Here is a 21,432-nt window from a genome sequence, read left to right on the forward strand (position 1 = left end):
TAATAAGTATTATATAGACAAACACGTATATACGTCAATACTTTTACCAAACGCATATATGCGACCATACAAGTCAAAGAGAATTAAAGAAAAATTCGAATAAACGTAATATCGATTATCATAATCGATGATAAAAAAAAAGTTGATAAAAAAGAATATAAAGGAGATTTATTTAAAAGATTTATCGGAACGTTTTTTGGAGAATGGACATTTACGAGGATGTCCATCTTCTCGAAGAAAGTGTGAAAGCAGCATATAAGGTCTTGGTCCAACCTTTAATGGCGCCATTACGGAAAGTCGACTTACGCTTTGATATAAATTATGAACATGGTTAGGTTGGTAGTGGTAGTGACTATAATGTCAGACGATCGTTGATTCCAAGCTTACATCGAGCTTTCTCCCTCTATTCCATATAGCACCATAGAGTACCATAGAACCATCACACCCCAATCTCTTCCATGTTCTATCTCAACCTCTGGTAGAAACCGCATCAGCACACTCCTTCTGTTGAAAATGGTAGCACCTCCTGATTCTGCTGCTGGTGTTCGTGTTGGTGTTGGTGTTGGTTCTGGTGTTGCAGAACGATGTCCCATAATCGTTGATTTTAGGTGTGAAAACTGGACTACGACACACGTTCGCTTGCGGTTATGACTACCAATTTCAACGTAAATACTCTAACTAAGTTAGGGGTGGTACTTTATGGTTTTGTATGAATATATTTCTCGATGGATTATATTCATTTGAATAAATTTATCATTAAATTATTATTTATATCATATATATATATATATATATATATATATATATATATATATAATTATATATTATAAAATTTGTTCGTAAAGGTAACTAAAAAAATATTACTATATCAAGTAGTATTACTAAAATACTACTACTAAAAAATATAATTAGTAGTGTTATCAAAATACTATTACTGAAAAATATAATAAGTACTATTACTAAAATACTATTACTATAAAATACTATTACTAAAATAATATTACTAAAAAATATAATAAGTACTATTACTAAAATACTATTACTAAAATAATATTACTAAAAAATATAATAAGTAGTATTACTAAAGCACTATTATTAAAAAATATAATAAGTAGTATTTTTGTAAGTTAGTTATATATATATAAATAATAAAAGATATAAATAAAAAAATATAATATAAATAATAATATAATAAAATATAATAATACATATATCACAATTAGATAGAATTTTTTTTTACTATAGAATAAAATTTCAAATAAAATAAAAAGAAATACATACGAGAGACTTCTTCTAGGATTTAGATTAATCACGTGGAATGCTATTTTTTTGTTGTCTAAATTCATCGCTAGAATCCGTAAGGTGATGGATCTTTCTTTCCTGGATTAGTACGCTCGTTGGTACTCTCTCTTACCATCAACGTGGTTGTGTTATCGTTCGTGGTTTAACTCGCGGGCGTTCATCAAGGTATTAACAAATCGCACGTTTCCTTTGCCAGACACGAATCGTTTCTCATCCGAGACTGGAAATGGATAATCTCGGGGAAATGTTACACTCTAGTGTTCCTGTCACGTTTTCACAAGAGCCAATGCGCAAGCCCGACCAATGGAGAATCGTAGAAAAGCTTTAGGCTAATTGTAAATGGTTTTCCAACGGGAGAATTGGACGGTGGAAAGGGGTGCTTAGGAAATGAGCCAAGTTTTTGCACGCCATTCTACAATAATTCAAAAGATTCTTTTTTTGTATTTTTTATATTCACGTGTTCACGTATAACTTGCTCGTTTTTCTTCTCTTAATCCGCATAAGATAAAAAAAAGGGTATTTTCTTTGAAAAATCAAAGAGAGATAGGATATATATATAGTGTTTTCATTGCATACCTATATTTAATTGCTATACTTTATTATAAGTACACTTTATTACAAACTCCATTTCGAATAAATCCACAATTTCAATAATATATAATACTTATATAATTATTAATATTATATTATATTATTAAATTATAATATAATATTATAAATATAATATTAAATATATTATTATTATATATACTATATATATACATATATAGTATATGTATTACACCTACCTTTACATATAACATTAAATATATTATTATATATTATTATATAATTACTTTCAGGGTTATATTATAAGGGTTACCCCATACACATTATAATCCTTATTATGGTTATATATTAAACCCCATTATATATTTGTAACCCTTTAAAAACAAATCTTACGTATTTACCACTTGCAAAAGTAAGGATCAAAGGATAGAAATATAATAGAATTATTTTCGTCGGAAGTTCTTGAGACTACCGTAAAAAGTAGGTGAATGTGTAAATTGGCCATATTCCAAAACAGTACCTCGTCAGCACCTAAAAAGAAAGGAAACGAGAAAAAGAAAAAAAAAGAGACGTGGGAGGGTGGGGGTGGCTAAAAGGTCAAAGAAAAGTCAAAGTCAAATGAAAGAAATATATACATCTATGTATTACACCTACCTTTACATCATTTCTATCGATTTATCAATTGTTCGTTGTTAATCGAAACGATTTATTTTTCTTTTATCTTTTTCCTTACATTTAAAGATTTCGCGTTAATTTCCCGGAACTAAACGAAATTATGGTGGCAGTGAAGAAAGAAGAAGAAGAAGAAGAAGAAGAAGATGGTGTCGAGTAAGTAGACACGATTACCCCAACCCCCTCCCCCTCCCGTAAATTTCTTCTTAAACTTTAACATTTCCTTTCGTCTTAGTCGATTTCTGCCTCTTCGAAACTTTAATTACGTTATTCGAACAATGAACAACCATTACTAAACTTTTCGTAGAAGTTTTGGTTTTACGATGAGTGGCCAAGTGATTGAGATAAAGTAAGAGAGAGAGAGAGAGAGAAAGAGAGAGAGAGAAGGGCACCGGAAGTAAACTAGTCTCAACAGCTTGATTCAAAGTGGCGGATGTCGGATCTCATTGTTTTCTAGGATAAGGGATGAAACTAAAAGAGAAGGGTGATGTGCGACATGTACTCGCGAACTACTCTAATGCATCCCGTATACCTCGAGGAAATAAGGTGTTCTTCGGTATATACTATATATATATATATATATATTTCCTTCTCTCTCTCTCTCTCTTCCTCTTATACTAATACATATACATACACACATGTATTATCTTTCTCCTTTCGTAGCAAACAGCAATACTCGTACGCCTACGCGAGCAAAACTAAAAGGTATTCATCCTGGAAACAAAGTCGTCCAACGCACGTGAACGTTCTCACGAGACTTTTGCTAGTTGTTAAAAGAAAAAGAGAATGAGAAATAGAAGGAGAAAGAAAAAGTGTATATATGTATATATTGTACGTACTTAAGTTTAAAATGAACGATACAATGATCTGATAAACTTTAGTCATGTAAATAATGATATACGATGGATAATAATTATAAATGACTTTTGTTAATTGAACGTAATATAATAATAGGATATCTATTTTTCTTTTTTTTATTAAAAATTAAAGTAACCATTACCGTTGTTCCTATTTTAAGATTAGTAGTAGTTCGCGGTTGTCTGCACGTTGATTGGATAGAAATTATAAACCTGCTGTTGCTATTACTTTTGTTGTTATGTGAACGATGTTCATCAAACGAGAAACGTTGAAGCATCTGCCAGAAGAGAAATATCAAGAACGTTTATTGGTGGTTCCTCGTCGTGACAAGGAAATGTTACGTCGAAATTTTAATGAATCTCGTTATACGATGGGTAACTTGCGGTAACGTCAAATCTTGTATGGTTAGACGTATGTTGTATGCGTACGCATACAATCTGTTACATGTTAAATTTTACCGCTTTTTAACCGTGAATCGCGTTTTGTATAATTATACCGTTAGATACTACGTGTACATCAACGTTGATTAAAAACTTTTGGAATAGCACGTCAATCTTTTTTTTTTTTTATAATCCGTGTCTTTTTAAATATTAACAAATCCGCCGCCACTCTCCGTTATACCAATTGAGAATATGTAACAGCCTTTGAAAATGACGAGGATAATTTTATTTTTATTTTTATTTTTATTTTTATTTGTTTTTTTTTTTTGTAACATTTATATTCGAGTTATATTGTTGTCACCGTTATACGATGAAGTACGAAGATGGTATTTCACTACGCGAATTTTTCAAAAATATTTTAAGTTTTCTCGTATTTTTTGTGAAAATTTTGTCTCACACACACACACACACACACACATCATCTTGGTCTTTAGAAATATTTTTAATTTTCCCTCCATATTTTTTTTTTTTGTTTTCCTTTTCTTTTTCTTCTTTCTATTTGTTCTTTTTTATTTTTGTATATCCTATAGCTTTTACTACTATACCATGAGAGAGAAACATAGAGATGCTTCCTCTAATGTAAAAGATGTTCAGAAGTAACTCTAGTGCAATATTGTAGTCGGATAAAATGGACGACTGATATGAAACAGGATTTTACTAGTTGGTCTTTCTCTCTCTTTCTCTTTCATTCGTTCGTTCGTTCGTTCTCTAGGGATGCGGACAAGTACCTCTCATCTGGAATATTGCCAGGACTATAGTCGTATATGTAATGCATATCCTATATTTTTCTTTCTTTTTATTTTCGTTGCTTACTTTTTTTCTTCCATTTTTCACCTTTTCACGTTTCTCAATAGATATTTTTCCCTTCGATATAACTCACGAACGATTAACGGATAAATGCAAGGGATATCCAGATTTTTCAATACAAATTCATTCACATTTTTCAATGCATTTTAAATCGTTGCATTTCATCGGAAAACAAATAAAGAATTATCAAAAGTGTCTGTCTCTGCATGGATTTAATGTAACGTTTATATATATATATATATAGTCACACGTATGTATATATCGATAATTAATAATAACATTTTAATCTTGATAAGAAATTTTTTAACAAAATTAATACATGAATTGAAATGTTATAATATCAATCGAGAAGATAATATTCGTAAAAGGATATTTTTAATTATAATAATAATGGAAATAAAATGAAATTTTAAAAGCGTAATACAAAACCACACTGTGAATTCGTTTCTCTCTCAATTGAGGAATCAAATTTTTAATTGGCATATATATATATATTGTTTAGTTATTAATATAGGTATAAACGATATCACACGTTTTAATTTGCAATATATTTTTACCCGCGAGCAATCCGATGGACCAATCGTAGTTAAGACAGCGCCGGCGCCGGCGCTGTGGCCAATCGGGCGCGGCGGTTACCTACGCGCCGTTGAGTTGAGTGGGGAATAGTGTAGTCGTGCCGAAATCTAATCCGAACGTAGTCGAGTCCTTACGAAGGTAACCGAGCGCTCTTGGCTCCACTCCCGGCTGGTTACCGAGCACTAGTCTACGACGAGACTCTGTGCGGTCGATATCGGGAGCTGCTTATGCACTCATCGGAATTTCGATATATCATCTCTAAAAGGACTCGGGAGTGTTATGTGTGGGTGTTATGTGCGTGTGTGTATTGCACGACATTATACAAAACGGAACAGGATTCTATCTCAATAACGCGTAGTTTATTTATCGAATAAACAATTTATTATTATTATTTAATTAATTACATTCGTTCACATAGACTCGTTTTTATTAGACTTACATTATAAACGTGTGGCTGTGAAATTAGCGATCGCGTGTTGACAAGAAAAAATAAATTATAAACCTAACAACAAATGCAATAATATGTGCATAGGCGAAGTTCAAATGACTTGGATTCAATAAAATTCGGAAAGGTTAGTGTTTGTCGGATCGTGTTTTTTATATTTTTTCCTTCTTTTTTTTATATTTGTGTATACTATCCTATTGTCTAGGATAATGCACGAGGAAGAAATCGAAGAGAGAACTTGTCTTTTCCTCTTGGTACAACGCTAAAGGCCAAGGCTACCGTTGCTGCTGCTGCTGCTGCTGCTTCTGTTAGTGGTGGTAGTGGTGGTGGTGGTTGCTTGTATTAGTGGTGGTACTGGTGATTCTGCTTTTGCTAAGAAGCTGTTTCAAGTGGAGAAGTGAGAGTGAAAGAGAAGAAAGAAAGAAAGAAAGAAAGAAAGACAGACAGACGGACTAAGAGAATATGAAAGAGTAAGAGAGAAACTACGATACAACGAGAGTCGGTGGCACGTGGGCAAGCTGAAGACCAACCAAGGGTTTGTTGTGCGTGCGTGTATGGTGGTGGTACTGCTGGTTGTGTGGTGCTGCTGGTGAAAGTGAGAAAGGTAAGTGTTATGTAACTGACACATATATACACGCGTATTTCGTTCATTAGTGTACCGTTCAGATAGAATTCCAACCAAGCAAAATCATTACGATCGGATACGGCCTACTTTGTTTATTTACATTTCTTAACATTTTCTTCTATTCGGTTTTTGTATATTTATGGTTTCTTTTTTATCTTTAATTATTAATATATATGTATGTATCGTATATATCATAAATGTTAGTTAGAAACAAAAGTTCTGTATGATTTTTAAATGAATATTTTCAAAGTAAATTCTTTTGCAAAAATAATAAATACAATTCATGTGTGTAATTTTTAAATACAATTTATAATGCAATAAATGTCACGAATTTTTGGTTCACTGGTAATACATAAAAAAAAAAAAAAAAAATTATTAAATTTACTAATTACGCGTGAATTATAATTATTATTCATACGTGAACGTCTTGATGAAATATTTGAAGTGTTTTTATTTTTTTTAATTTTTTATTTAAGATTGCATTAAAATACTGGCAATAATTTTTATGTTGAAATAATTTTTAATTAATGAACATACAGTGTAAGACGTATCTCAATAGTTTTCAAATTTTATTTTAATCTTCTTGCTATAAAGTTTATTGTTATTATTACTTACGTTTTATACAAAGTTACGAATTTTCTTTAAAACGTAATATTTATTTTTATTTTGTTTTTTTTTTTTCTGTTTTAATGCAAAATTTCAAACTATAACTTTCATGTTCCATAATTAAAAGGAAGAATAAGAAGAAGAATAAGAAGAAGAAGAAGAAAATAAAACTATAATTAAATTAGGGTTAATTGTTTTTTTTTTCTTTTGTACTAGAAAGATTGATCGATATATAGCGTGTCGAGAATAATTTGATAAGAAATTAATATTATCAAAGAAAAAAAGTACCAAGAGAAAATATGAAGTTCAATAAACGTGGTATCTCGTTAAAACGTTTGAAAAGTAACAAAAAAAAAAAAAAAAAAAAAAAAGAAAAGTTACAATAAAATATCGAGAAAAATCTCTTATCTTTATATAAAAAAAAATAAATATGAACAAGTTTTTTTTTTATTATAATAATTCATCTATTAAAAACTGAATCGTCACGTTTCCGTTTTTCTTTTTTTTATTTTTTTTTTTGTCTTTTTTCCATTTATTTTTATTCAATTTCATTGAAACGATAAACGTGTACAAAAATTTATATTACATACTCATTTTAATCAAATTCTTACTGTTAATGACGATAAATGTTCTCGTTAATCATCCATAATTAGTCGAATCGATTTTCTTGTCAACATGGTCACGCTATGATCGATCATACCAAATTAACTATTTTAATAATTTATCATCTTATATATATATATATAATTGCTTCACATTGCAATTTATATTCTTTTCATCGGTTATTTTCGAACGTTTATGGTATCGCGTGATGCGTCATATAAAAAAAAAAAAAAATAAAAAACAAAAGTACACATAATAATAATATAAATAAAAATTACAAATCAACTAAACAACCCTCAAACTCCCCCCCTCCCCCTCACCCCTCACCCACCCAACTCTTTTCTTTTCTAACTCGTGTAGTATTATCGATTGGTTTTTAAAATATCGTTCACCAGGTTTATAATATATATATATATATATATATTATATATAATTAAATGATATTAAATTGTTATAAATATATAGTATGTTATATTATACTATTAATTATATTATGTATAATAGTATATATTGTATTATATACTAAATAAGGGAAGTTATATATAAATTTTATTGTTAATCCAACGAAAATTATATATTTATATATATATGGTATACTGTATAAGGGAAGTTATACATATGTTATTTTTAATGCAACGGAAACTATATAAATAGTATACTATAAAAATATATATTTATATATATATTGTAATATAATTGTTATAACAATTATAGTTGTTGTTATTATAGCAATGTATACATATATATGGTATACTGTATAAGGGAAGTTATACATATGTTATTTTTGATGCAACGGAAACTATATATATATTTTTATAACAATTTAATTGAGAAAAAACGATCAATGGAAAATTGCAAATCGAATAAAATTGCAACCATAAAGAAAGATATTATATATCTATATATATATATATATATATATATATATATATATATATATATATATATATAAGTATTTATTATATATATATATAATATATATAGTATATATATATATATATATCGTTGAAAAGTTTATGGGAACTATTAAGTGATTGATGTTAAAGAGAATAGTATCTTCGTAATTTACAATTAGATCGACAGTGATGGAACATTTTGTGAGTGATACACGTAGTAGAACCAACCTCGATATATCGTTCTTGTTAAGAGAGTGCTGAAGGGAGTGGTAGGAAGGTTGGAAGGGTTGGAGGAGAAAGAGGAAGAGGGTTGGTTGGTTGGTTGGTGGTAGTAGACGATACTCCTCTATAATCGAATTTCATCGAGCGAATATTGGCCTTCGAAGAAGACTACACACAACGTTAACAGCATCCTATACAACACAACCGTTTTTCTTTACTGTAAATAATGTAGTATCTTTTTTTTTTTTTTTTCATTTTTTTTTTATTTTTATTTTTCCAACGATAAGAAACATTGAGTATTTTATTATAGTGTGTGTATATATATATATATAGTACGTTTGATCTTATTCATTGACGTGCCAATAACAACAGTTAATATAAAAAGAAGTTTTTATTATTATTATTATTATTATATTATTTTATTATTTTATTATTTTATTTCACTTTTGATAGATTTTTATTCGATCAATCGTTCAAGTATTTCGAGATATTGAAATAAATGATTTTTGTAATGTGGAATTCTATGAGAATAATGAAATTTTAATAGAATTAATATTGAAATCTGTATTTTATTTTGATGCGTTTATTGGTTTACATTATTTTGATTAAATATTGATATTTTGTTGTTACATTTAATCTATTAGGATTTTTATTTTATTTAGTTATTTATTTTTTTGAAATATTACGATATGATAATTATGAAGATCTTTCGTGAATGTTCAGAAACGAAGGAGGAAGGGAGGACGACTAGGATTATAAAATAAAGAAGGAACAAAAAAATATATTTTGTATAATTTCTGCTTAATTTTACAAAAAATGTTTTTGTTATCGTTTTGAAAAAAAAACCTGTACAGAATTCTTATCAATGAATTACCGCTAGAAACGTAGTTTAAAGCCGAGGTCATAATAATACCTAATTGGTAGATAAAGCAATCAAGAAGTGAGAGTGGGAAGAGTGTCTTGGGAGCTATTAGGATAATTTCCAATGGATTATGAGAGGAGTAAGCTGCCATTGACCTGTCATCAACGACTTGACAGTCATCGTCCGACACTGTCATAAATTTAAACGCCCCCCAAAGCAAATAACGTTTTAATAGTGTTGAAACCAGGAGACAGACAAAAAAAAAGATAATACATCGGATTGTTGTTTAATCGATCATTTACACAATTATACATAATTCAATACACATTATTATTAATATTTTAATTATTTTTTTATTTGTTTGTTTGTTAAACGTTAAATTAATAAATTGTCTTTTGATCGTTAATTATTGTGTAATATTATTATTATAGTACTTGCTTCGGCAGTACATATATATATATATTATTATTATATTATTTTATGTTCTATTTTGTTTTTGTTTTTTTATTTTTGTTTTTTTTTGTTTTATTATAAATATATACAATATTTTATTTTATTTTTCATTGTAAAATTTTATTATAAAAAATAATTGCTACTAGGGGTAGTTTAAACTAAATATTGTAATATATGTATAATATGTATATACTATGTATACTAAATATTGTAATATATATATATATATATATAGTATGTATATACGATGGTATTATCTAATTGAAATAATGCTTCATTTCATATTTTATTTCATATTATAGTTAATTATTTTACGACTACCAGATTTCATACTTTAACGGTAACATATGTGTCTAGCATGTACATACCAAACAACACAGAGATAACACTATTAATGAACATAGATACATACATACCTATATATATATATAATATAATACTAGGAAAAGCACTTAAGGAGAAACATAGCTTCTAACATCTGCGTAATTTCATCTGAATCCCTCTTTATGCTTTCATTAGATTATTCTCTAGCGAGAATCATAGATGTTAGAATACTATAACAGTGGCTACTAGGATTGACACGTACCAACGCTCTTATACTCTAATCACCAAAGTAGTAATCACACATCCAAATACACACCCACACACACACACACATATATATATATGATGTGATAACGATCCAACTATTCTAGTTTAGTAAAAGAGAAAGAGAATTAAAGAATGAGTGACATGAGCGAGAAAGAAAATGATAGAAATACTAACGTGAAGTAACGTTGAAAAGAGCTGTGATAAAAGTTATAAACCTTTATTTATGTATATATATATATATACATACGTCATGATACAACACAACACACATGTGATATGGTACAATGAATAATAATGATCAGAGTTACTACTCTACTGATAGCTATATAACCACACTTGCATCTTGCTTTCCTAATCTATTTGTTCCTTTTATTCGTATTTTAAATGTGCAACAACACACAAGTGACGACAATTCGCAATTTTCAGTCATTGCGAATGAATGAGACATAAATCTTTCCAATGATTATATATATGTATATATTAACGGTGTAATTCTTCATTCATGGACTGAAAAAAACGAAATCGATAACCGTTGTTCTCTTTCCGTCATTTTTAGTTTTGTAATTTCAAAAAAGCAGCAAAATAAAAAAAAAATAAAGAAGAAAAAAAGTCAAATAAAGTCATCGAAAATAACGCAAAAGTAGAAAAAGTAAAGTACGACAATTTTGTGATAAAAAAATGAGAGAGAGAGAGAGAGAGAGAGAGAGAGAGAGAGAGAGAGACGAGTGATAGCAGATAGAGAGTGGACGTCACAATTTTTGATAGCAACGAGGAGGAGACACGAAAACGCCCGCTCGTAAAATATACATTCGTGTGTGTATGTGAGTGTGTGTGTGTGTTCTCTGTCTAGAAAATAAATAAAAAAAAGAAAAAAAAAACACAGAAAGAAAGAAAGGAACAACAACAAAAAGTAAATAAATCTCGGATTTTTTATTTTTTATTTTTTTTATTTTCGTACGACAAAATAAGCTCGTATATTTTCGACAGATATGTTCTTTTTTTTTTTATTTTTTTTATTTTACAAACACATATATATGTGTTTGTCATGTGTCATCCCTGCATATCGATAGGAGAATTGACAAAGTTTCATCGTTCAAACTTCGATATGGAATAACGTATATAAATCTTGAAATAATTTTTATTTTTTAAAATAAGAAACAATGCTAAAAACAAAATAAGGTAAAATAATTTATAATTAAAAAAAGAACAAATATATTATATATATATATATATATATATTTTGTATATTTATTTATTATATTTTATATATTTATTATATCTTACATATATTATTATATTATATAATATATATATATATTTATATATATTATATACATATAATTTTTTTTATATTATTTTATGGTCTTATTTATTATTTATATATTTATATTTATTAACTATATAAATATATATATAAAAGAAAACAATCATTCTCGTGTAATAATTTTATTTATTATTTTTATTATATTATTTATTAGTTATTATTTATTAATATATATTATATTATTAAATTTAATTATTTATTATTTATATATTTATGTTTATTAATTATTAATTATATATATATATATATATATATTTTATCGTATAAAATATTTTGCAGAAAAAAACAAAAATAATTTTTCTCTCACGCGTGTAAATTAAATTTTTTTTCTTTTTTTTTTCTATTTTTCATCTCGTTTGAAAGAGCAATTTCTAATAAAAAAAAAATAAAAAAAAAAGAAAATCGTGCAAGAAGGAAAAAAAAATTAAACTCCTATTTAACAACAATATGCCGAGAATTTTAATATGTTTTATAATTACTCGGGTGCGAAATTTTCGTCATATTTTTCTTTTTACAATTTGTTTTTTTTTTTTTTTTTATTTATTTTCACTTTTATTTATTTTTGTTCGTTTCCATTTGTACTGCAATTTCTATTCTTCTCTCTCTTGCCCCCTCCGTTCCTCTCACCCTTTTTTTCCTCAACATCGCACGAGAGAACAGGTTTGAGTGTAATTCGTTAAACGAACTAGAAGGTATTTTTGTCTTTTTTTATTTTTTTTTTGTTTTTTTTATTTCTGTCTTTTTTTTTTTTTTTTTTTTTTTTGAAACGATACCAATGTTCCCGTCTATCTCCTTCTCGAAGTCTCATCAATCACTTGGAAATTGCAATCGTTTCGTCATTTCCGCGACACCGAGTCGGTAGAATAATTGGGATAGACGCGTAAAATCGTTTTTCGTTTTGACAATTTATTGACTCTTGAACAATCGATGATAACGATTAACAACAACAACAAAAACAACACCACCAACAACAACACCAACGATCACGAGACTCGTTTATATGGAGAATACTTTTGTTTATGTTTTCTTCTTTTTTTTCTTTCTTTAAGCTGCGAGTATTAAAGTCTTCTCTCTCTCTCTCTGTCTGTCTGTCTGTCTGTCTGTCTTTCTCTCTCATTCTTTTTATTTGCTGGTACGTCGTGTACGTTCAAGTTTCTTATACTTCATGTGTGATCGTTTAGTATCAATGACGTTTTGACCTTCTCCGCATATTTTATAATCGTCTACATCAAAACGCGAAGCAACCAACGACGCGTGGAAATTTGAATAATCAGTCGTCTCGGTCGCGTGTCATGTATACACACACACACACATACACACAAACATATTTATGTTGTAGTAGTAGTATCTTCTTATAGATATCATTTCTCGTTTGAGTCACCCTAATACGTGTCTAACACAAAATTTCATTTCTCATGTTTGTCTTGTAATTTTAATGAGCTTTCATTTTTAGATAAATCATAAATATATTGAATTAAATATATGTTTTATAAATTAAAAAAAAATATATATTGTGTGTGTGTGTATAGACGTTTTAATATGTGTACCACCAATAATTATATAAAAGTGTTTTAATTTTAATTTAAAATTAAAAAAACAAACAAAAAATTATAATAGTTTTGTCAATTATTTCACACACCACGCGTAAATATATTGAATTAAATATGTTTTATAAATTAAAAAAAATATAATGTGTGTGTGTATAGACGTTTTAATATGTGTACCACCAATAACTATATAAAAGTGTTTTAATTTTAATTTAAAATTTAAAAAACAAAAAGTTAAAATAGTTTTGTCAATTATTTCACACACCACGCGTAAATATATTGAATGAAAAATATGTTTTAAAAAATTAAAAAAAAATATAATGTGCGTTTATAGATGTATCAATATGTGTAACACCCATAATTATAAAAATGATCTAATTTTAACTGAAAATTACAAAAAAAAAAAATAGTCTTATCAGTTATTTCATACACACACACACCACGTTTATTTTCAATTATGATTCAACGTAATTTTCATACACTATTGTCAAATATAAATCGTTAAATAATATTTGTTATTTCAATTGTTTTTTTTTTTTTTTTTTTTTGTAAATAATTTATTAATAAATTAACAACACATTGATAACGTGTGTTAACGTGTGATGTTGCATAGAAAAGTTTCTTTTTATTGTTATTGTAAATTATAAAAGATTAAACAAACTTAACAAAAAAAGTAAGCAAGCAAGCAATCAACTAACCAACCAAACAAACAAACAAACTTTTATCAAATTTCTAAGCTTTTTATTGTAAAAGATGTATACCTACTGCTGGTGTAATAGAAAAACCGATAAATTGTTCGGAAAAGGGTTACATTAATTAATGGTTAACTTGTAACACGTTTAACGAAACTTTTAACGTAATATAGTTTAATAGAGTTATCTTCTATCTCCCTTTATCTAATAAAACTGCACAGCACTACGAACAAGGGTTGTTTTCGATAATTAATCTATCCAAAAGTACGAACTTTAATTTTATACGAACAGTTACGAAACAACGTTGCAGCTCTTTTCGTTTCGGTTATGTCAAGAAATGTTAATGTCTTATTAGAAATTGCAATATAATCTAATATTCGTACACAAGTAATATAGAAACATTCATATACACAGTATAAATATCGTACACACAAGTAATGTAATATTAGAAGGATCAAAAAGTACCTAATCAAAATTTTTTCAATGAGTTACACTCACATTTCATTTGTGTCAATAAAAAATCGAAGGACTGTTTTTTTTTTTAACTTTTTCAATGGTGAGAGTACTTTTAACTTAAAATGTTTCGTATAGAAGCTTTTTTAGTTCTTTTTATTTTATATAAATTACTTTTTGCAAATTTTCAAATGATATTTACATTAATTTCCAGATTTATCTAATAATAATTGTTCTTGCTTTAAAAAATCACAAATGTGTCATTCATTTTTATTTTTGATAAATTATTTTTGCAACTTTTCAAATGATATTTAAATTAATAATTTCCAGATTTTTGTAATAATAATTGTTCTTGCTTCGAAAAATCAGAGAAATGTAGTTCGTTTTTTTTTTATAAATTATTTTTTATAAACCTAAATTATATTTACATTAATTTCCAGATTTATTTAATAATAATTATTCTTGCTTGAAAAAATCACAAAATATGTAGTTTTCTTTTTCTTTTTATTTTATGGAAAATATTGTTTTAAGCTTTCAAATTATATTTCAATTAATTTTCAGATTTATCTAATAATAATTGTTCTTGCTTCAAAAAATCACAAATGTAATTCATTTTTATTTTTTATAAATTATTTTTGCAACTTTTCAAATTATATTTAAATTAATTTCCAAATTTATGTAATAATAATTGTTCCTATTTTTAAAAAATATCAGAAATGCAGTATATTTTCTTTTGATCTTATGTCAAATATTCTTTAAAGCTTTCAAATTATATTTCAATTAATTTTCAGATTTATCTAATAATAATTGTTCTTCTTTCGAAAAATCAGAGAAACGTAGTTCTTTTTTGTTGTTGTTGTTGTTGTTGTTGTACACAAATTATTCTTGTAAATTTAAATTAAATATATTCAAAATTAATTTCCAGTTCTTGCTTTACAAAAAATCACAAATGTGTAATTGATTTTTATTTTTTATAAATTCATTTTTCCATCTTTTCAAATGATATTTCAATTAATTTCCAGATTTATCTAATAATAATAATAATAATAATAATAATAATAATAATTGTTCTTATAGATTTTCGTATATAAATTTCTTAGTTTTTATACTCTACTTTACTATCCTCTTTTTTTTAGTAGTAGTAGTAGTATCCAATAGTAACGATTTTTTTTTTTTTCCAATAGTCGTCGAGTACAGTTAAAAAAGAGAAAGAGAAAAAGAGAAAGAGATAGAGAAAAAGAGAAAGAGATAGAGAGAGAGAAAAAAAAAGATAAGAGGATTTGTACGTGAAAGAAAAGGACAGAATAGATATAGAACACAAGGGGTTGCCTGACGAAAGCTTTAGAAAAGGGTTGAAAATTAATCCAGCAGCTTGTGCTTGCGAACAGAGTAGTAGTAGTTGTAGTAGTTCGTTTCTCTACGTATGCGATTCTCGACCCTTCGTCAACCCTTTTGCCTCTTACATTCCTTTCATTTCCTCTATTTTCCATCTCTTTCCCTCTCCCTCCCTCCCTCTCTTTCTGTCATTCTCTTTTGCTCTATTTTCCTTTGTCTTTCTTTCAACTATTTCTCGAATTTTAACCACCGGATATTATTATAATCCACGTTTATTCGTCAGTTCGTAGGATTTCTCAAATAAATCCACTGACAAAAGACGCGTTTGAAATAAATAAAAAAAAAATCACACACACATACAGAGAGAGAGAGAGAGAGAGAGAGAGAGAGAGAGAGAGAGAGAGAGAGAGAGAGAGAGAGAGAGAGAGAAAATGAGGGATGAGTAAAACGGGGGGGGGGAAAAAAGAAATCAACCCTCATGTAATTTTTGATTTTCAAACGACCAGGAAAATTTCTTACTTCAAAAGACAAATAAGAGAACAGAAAGAGAGATAGAAATATATTTTTGGTATCTATCGATAAAATATTATTTTTAATTAATAAATAATATGTAATAATAAATTAAAAATTAAAATAAAATATTCTTTTTTTTTTCAACAAATAAAAGGTTTTTGCGAAATTTATATTATATATATATATATATATATATATATATATATATATATATATATATATATAGGATTAAATAATAGTAAATATTATTATAATATTGTGTTATATTAACATATAAATATTAAAATCATCTATTTATTTTTATCTATTACATATATACAAATCAAAAGTGCATCTCTGATAAGAAAAAAATAATTATTAATAATATAATTTCTTTTCTTTTATTTTTTTTATTCTTTTCCTCTTTACCCTCTTACATGTTTTCCCAACGAAATAAAAAAAAGAAAGAATTATAATGAAGGAGGAAAAAAAATGAGAATGTGGAAGGAGGGTTGGGGTGGCGGACGGGAGGGGAGGGGAGGGGAGGAGTAAAGAAAAGAAACTAAACCACACAAGTCGTTCTTCTTTCACTCGGTTTAATAGAAGAAGGAAAAAGGGGTGTAGGAGGAGGAAGAGGAGGAGGAGGAGGAGGAGGAGGAGGAGGAGGAGGAATAGAAGAAGGGTCAGGATGATGTTAGTCACGAATCGTGAAGTATAAAAGTCGACAAGGAACTAGTAAAGGGCGAGGGTTCGCATAAATCAAAGGGAGAATACTACCCCCTTTTTCTTAGTAATAATTTATCGTTGTCAAGCTTCCGAAAACAAGTAGATACAACACAAATAGCGCACAATCTTTTACTTGTAGTTTTATTGTGTTTTTGTTTTGTTGTGTTTCGTAAGATAGAGGTGGTGGTAGTAGGTAGCTGCTAGTTTTCTCTTATTCCTTCGAAACTACAAGTTTAATTGAAGTTCCTAGAAGAAGATAATGTTACCACAGGATATCGAGGAAACTAGGTAATAGACAGTGAGAAAGAGAGTTTGATGATAAGGAGTGAGAGGGGGGGGGAGAGGGGGAGAGGGGGAGAGGAGGAGGTGAAAAGGTATTCTCAAGGGTATTAATTCAATGCTAATAGAGGATATCGTGTAAAAGGAATACGTCAATTAAATAAATTGCTGATAGAATATCTTAATTATTTTATTCTTGTAATTTATGTGTTGCTATATATATATATATATATATTTTTTTTTTATTTGTATAGGTAAAAAATATTTCAATTTATATAAATTATAATACAGTATCGAACTTCATTATTGGTCATAGAACTAATATTGTATTATTATTAGATTATATAATTAATTTAATATAATTTAATAAATAATTATTAATTTAATTTTTTTTTATTATATTTTATATTATATATATATATATATTTATTTATTTATATAATAATATAATATATTATATTTATAGAAAATATATATAAGTCTTTCTTCATAGAAAATAATATAACGCGTGTGTTTTATTATTATCTAACGCTAGTTGAAACACTTTATCTATTAATTTATCGTTCCTTTTACAAATTAAAAAAAAAAAAAGAATTAAAAATAGTGTTACGTTTTTTTTTTTTTTTCATTAACACGTTAAAAATGATATATGACTGACATTAACATATGATAAAGATAAATAGATAAAGTTACAAAATGAAGGGTGGGGTGGGGGGGGGGCTTTGATCAATGTCTCTGGTACACCTACATAAACGTACAATTCAATTTATATACGGTGTGTGTATTATTGAACTTTGATATTACTTATTATTATTCACTTGAATAATATTCTTCTGTGGTGAAAGTTAAAAATTATTTTTCTACGTGTCTATCTATGTGTGTGTATGAGTGGAGGGGAGTGGAGGCTGGAGGGGGGAGGCTGGAGGGGGGACACTTTTTAAGTGGAAAAACTTTGAAGGTGAGAACACGTATGTATTATTATAATTCGTACATAGTATAATAATATGTTTAGGATAATTAAATAAAAACGTGTGCTTGATTAGTAAGAGAGAGAGAGAGAGATAGAGAGAAAGTGGTAAAGTTTTCTTTTCAAAATAAATAAACAAAAAAAGAAAAAGAGAAGGGGAAGATGATTGATAGGCTTATCTCGTGTCAGTTCTTCATGACGTTATCCACTTTGTATTCATCGTATCAAACAGTCAGTATATGGTATCGTTTATGACACTCTCTTCTTCTTTATCTCTCTTTCTCTCTCTCTCTCTCTCTCTCTCTCTTTGTCTCTCTCTCTCTCTCTTTATTTTTCTTTTTTTCTTTCGGAACACCTGTCAAGAAATGCTACATTCCAAAAGTTTTCTTATTGAAGAAGGAACATTTGAAAAAAGAAATAAAAAAAAGAAACATGCGTCTAGTATAAAATCGATACTACTATTATAGAGGTTGTATTTTTTTTTTTTTAATATTCAAAAATAATATTCATAAAATATTAGAAAAAATAAATATTTGTATAGTATTAAAAAATTATATTTATATAATATTGAAAAATAAATATTAATATTGTATTAAAAAAAATTATATTTATATAATATTGAAAAAATAATATTTATACAATATTGAAAAATAAATATTTATACAATATTAGAAAAATAATATTCATACAATATTAGAAAAATAAATATTCATAGAATATTAGAAAAATAATATTTATACAATATTAGAAAAATAAATATTTATACAATATTGAAAAATAAATATTTATACAATATTAGAAAAATAAATATTTACATAATATTAAAAAAATAATATTTATACAATATTGAAAAAATAATATTTATACAATATTAGAAAAATAATATTCATACAATATTCAAAAATAATATTCATTCAATATTCAAAAATAATATTTATTATATAATACATAAATATATAAATATAATACTCAAAAATTGCAAATATCTAAAAAAATTATTGAGTAGTGGCCCCTATAACCATATATATATATATATTTATTAATTATTCATTATATTTAAATTTATTTTTTTAATTTTTACAACAATATTACGTTTAATCGTGTAACATAATTCACACTTTTATAAGTTTAGTAGAAAAATATTAAAAAAAAAACACTTTATTTTTCCCCGATTTCCTTAATATTATACGTTTTCTATGGTTTACTATAATACTGATTGTTCCCATCTTCTTTCTTTCCCCCATCTGTTAGGTAGTCACAGGTAATTCAAATAGAAATAGTGGTCACAAAAATCAATAATATTATTGAAATACAATTCTATTAGAATGTTCTTTTTGTGAACCTTTACCTATCCAATAAATAAAATAGTTGTGCACTTTAATACCACTATTATTTATTCGATTAGTATCTACCTTATTATCCTCTACTTCGGCATCCCTTTTAATTCATAGTTTATCCTTATATGTATGCGTGTGTATATATACTATGTACTACGCATTACATTCAAGCAAGGGTCTGGAAATAATAATAATAAGTGGAAGAGAGATAATAAGGAACATTTTTATTTTCTAACAAGACAGAAAGGGTGCACTTGATGATCACCCATCCACATTAACCTTTTTTTTTTTTTCTCTTTTTTCTTTTTTTTCTTTTGTACTATCTCAAGCAGCAGGTAATTATACGAGTTCGAAAGTCATGAATTACGTAGAATATTCTCGTTAAATTGTTCACCTAGGTGTGTCCTTATGTTCATTCGTTCATTTATTCATTCATGACTTTTCTTTAATATTCTTCTTCTTTTTTATTATTATTATTATTATTATTATTATTATTATTATTGTTTATCTTTTATTTCTTTTATTCTAGATTTTAATTCGTTTTTTTATTGAGTTGTCCGAAAAGTTAGTGCTGATATATATATATATATATAGTGATTAAATAATAATTATTTAAAATAAAATAATAAATATAATATTTTATATTTTAAATTATTTATATATTCTTATTTTATATTATTATTTTTTTTATATTGTTGTTTATATATTATAATTTTTTTCTATTATTATTTTTCCATTATATTATATTTTATATTATAATTTTTTTATATTATTTTTTTATATTATTTTTTTTTGTACTATATAATATTTTTTATTAGAAGAAGAAGTTTATTTTTCAGGTATACCCACTTTAGGGTGTTTACCCCGAAGGCCCCTAATATTTTCTATTATTTTTTTTTTTTATATTGTAGTTTATATATTTTAATTTTTTTCTATTATTTTTTTTATAGTATATAATTTTTTTCTATTATTATTTTTCTATTATATTATATTATATTTTATATTGTAATTTTTTTATATTATTTTTTTTTATACTATATAATATTTTATATTATTATTTTTCTTTTCTAATTATAATTTATTTTTATATTATATATAAAATAATTAAATGATCACATATAAAAACAATTATATATATTTGTTTATTTTACTTTGTAAATTATATTTTACTTCATTTTAGTTTTAATTCGAGCTATGTTGCTAAGTGTACGACATAACGTTATTTTCGAATATATGCTAAAGTTTGAGAAAAAGGATAAAGAAATAAAAATACTAATAGAAGAAGAAGAGAGAGAAATAATTTAAAAAATAGTATAAAAAATACTACAGAATAAAAGGGAAAGGAAACGATATCATTAAATCGGGCTCGAGTGAAATTGCTTTTTGCTTGGTGCTGTACGAGAGGAGAGTCGAGTACCTTTCTCTCTCTCTCTCTCTCTCTCTCTCTCTTTTTTTTTTCTTTTTCTTTCTCTTTCCTTTTTTTTTTTCTTTCATTCTATCTTCCAACATCCGAGTAGATTTTTGTCCTTTTCTTTCCCTTCATTTATCCATCCATCCACCCCCATTCTTTCTTCCTTCCTTCCTTCCTTCCTTCCTTTTTATCCTTCCCTTTTCTTTTTCTTTCTTTCCATTCTTTCTTTTCTTCATTATCGAGCTTATTTTTGCGCCGAGTCAGTTTTGCGCTCGTGAAAAGCTCGGCTGTGGAAAGCTCGTATTAAAGCTCCTCGTATCACGCGAACGAGAGACCCGTAATCGTTTCGTTCTACGGTTTTC

At 26.8% G+C, this 21,432-nt stretch overlaps 1 protein-coding gene and 1 long non-coding RNA gene across 5 annotated transcripts in view; one reads left to right on the top strand and one right to left on the bottom strand.

Moving 5' to 3' along the window:
- Window positions 1–21,432, top strand: part of LOC107065319 (beta-1,4-N-acetylgalactosaminyltransferase bre-4) — a 94,498-nt gene that overhangs the window by 9,489 nt on the left and 63,577 nt on the right. The window contains exons 1-2 of one of the 3 annotated variants that reach the window (XM_089172816.1): window positions 5,379–5,776; window positions 5,855–6,253. The exons of 1 other annotated variant lie outside the window; for it this stretch is intronic. The gene's annotated coding sequence lies outside the window, so the exon portion shown is untranslated. Of the gene's footprint in view, window positions 1–5,378; window positions 6,254–21,432 lie in introns of those variants that run through there. One more of the 3 variants, XM_089172815.1, reaches the window with a different exon arrangement.
- LOC149032501 (uncharacterized) lies at window positions 25–1,700 on the bottom strand. Of its 2 annotated transcripts, none has more exons than XR_016176625.1 (2): window positions 1,282–1,700; window positions 25–617 (listed from the first exon to the last, which is right to left on the bottom strand). It is a non-coding gene; the product is annotated as an uncharacterized LOC149032501 (long non-coding RNA). The 2 variants fall into 2 exon arrangements; XR_016176624.1 differs by having other exon boundaries at window positions 25–622.

This window comes from Polistes dominula, unplaced genomic scaffold (genome assembly GCF_049000335.1).
Source record: "Polistes dominula isolate Pdom_NZ unplaced genomic scaffold, Pdom_raw_medaka contig_23, whole genome shotgun sequence".
NCBI lineage: Eukaryota > Metazoa > Arthropoda > Insecta > Hymenoptera > Vespidae > Polistes > Polistes dominula.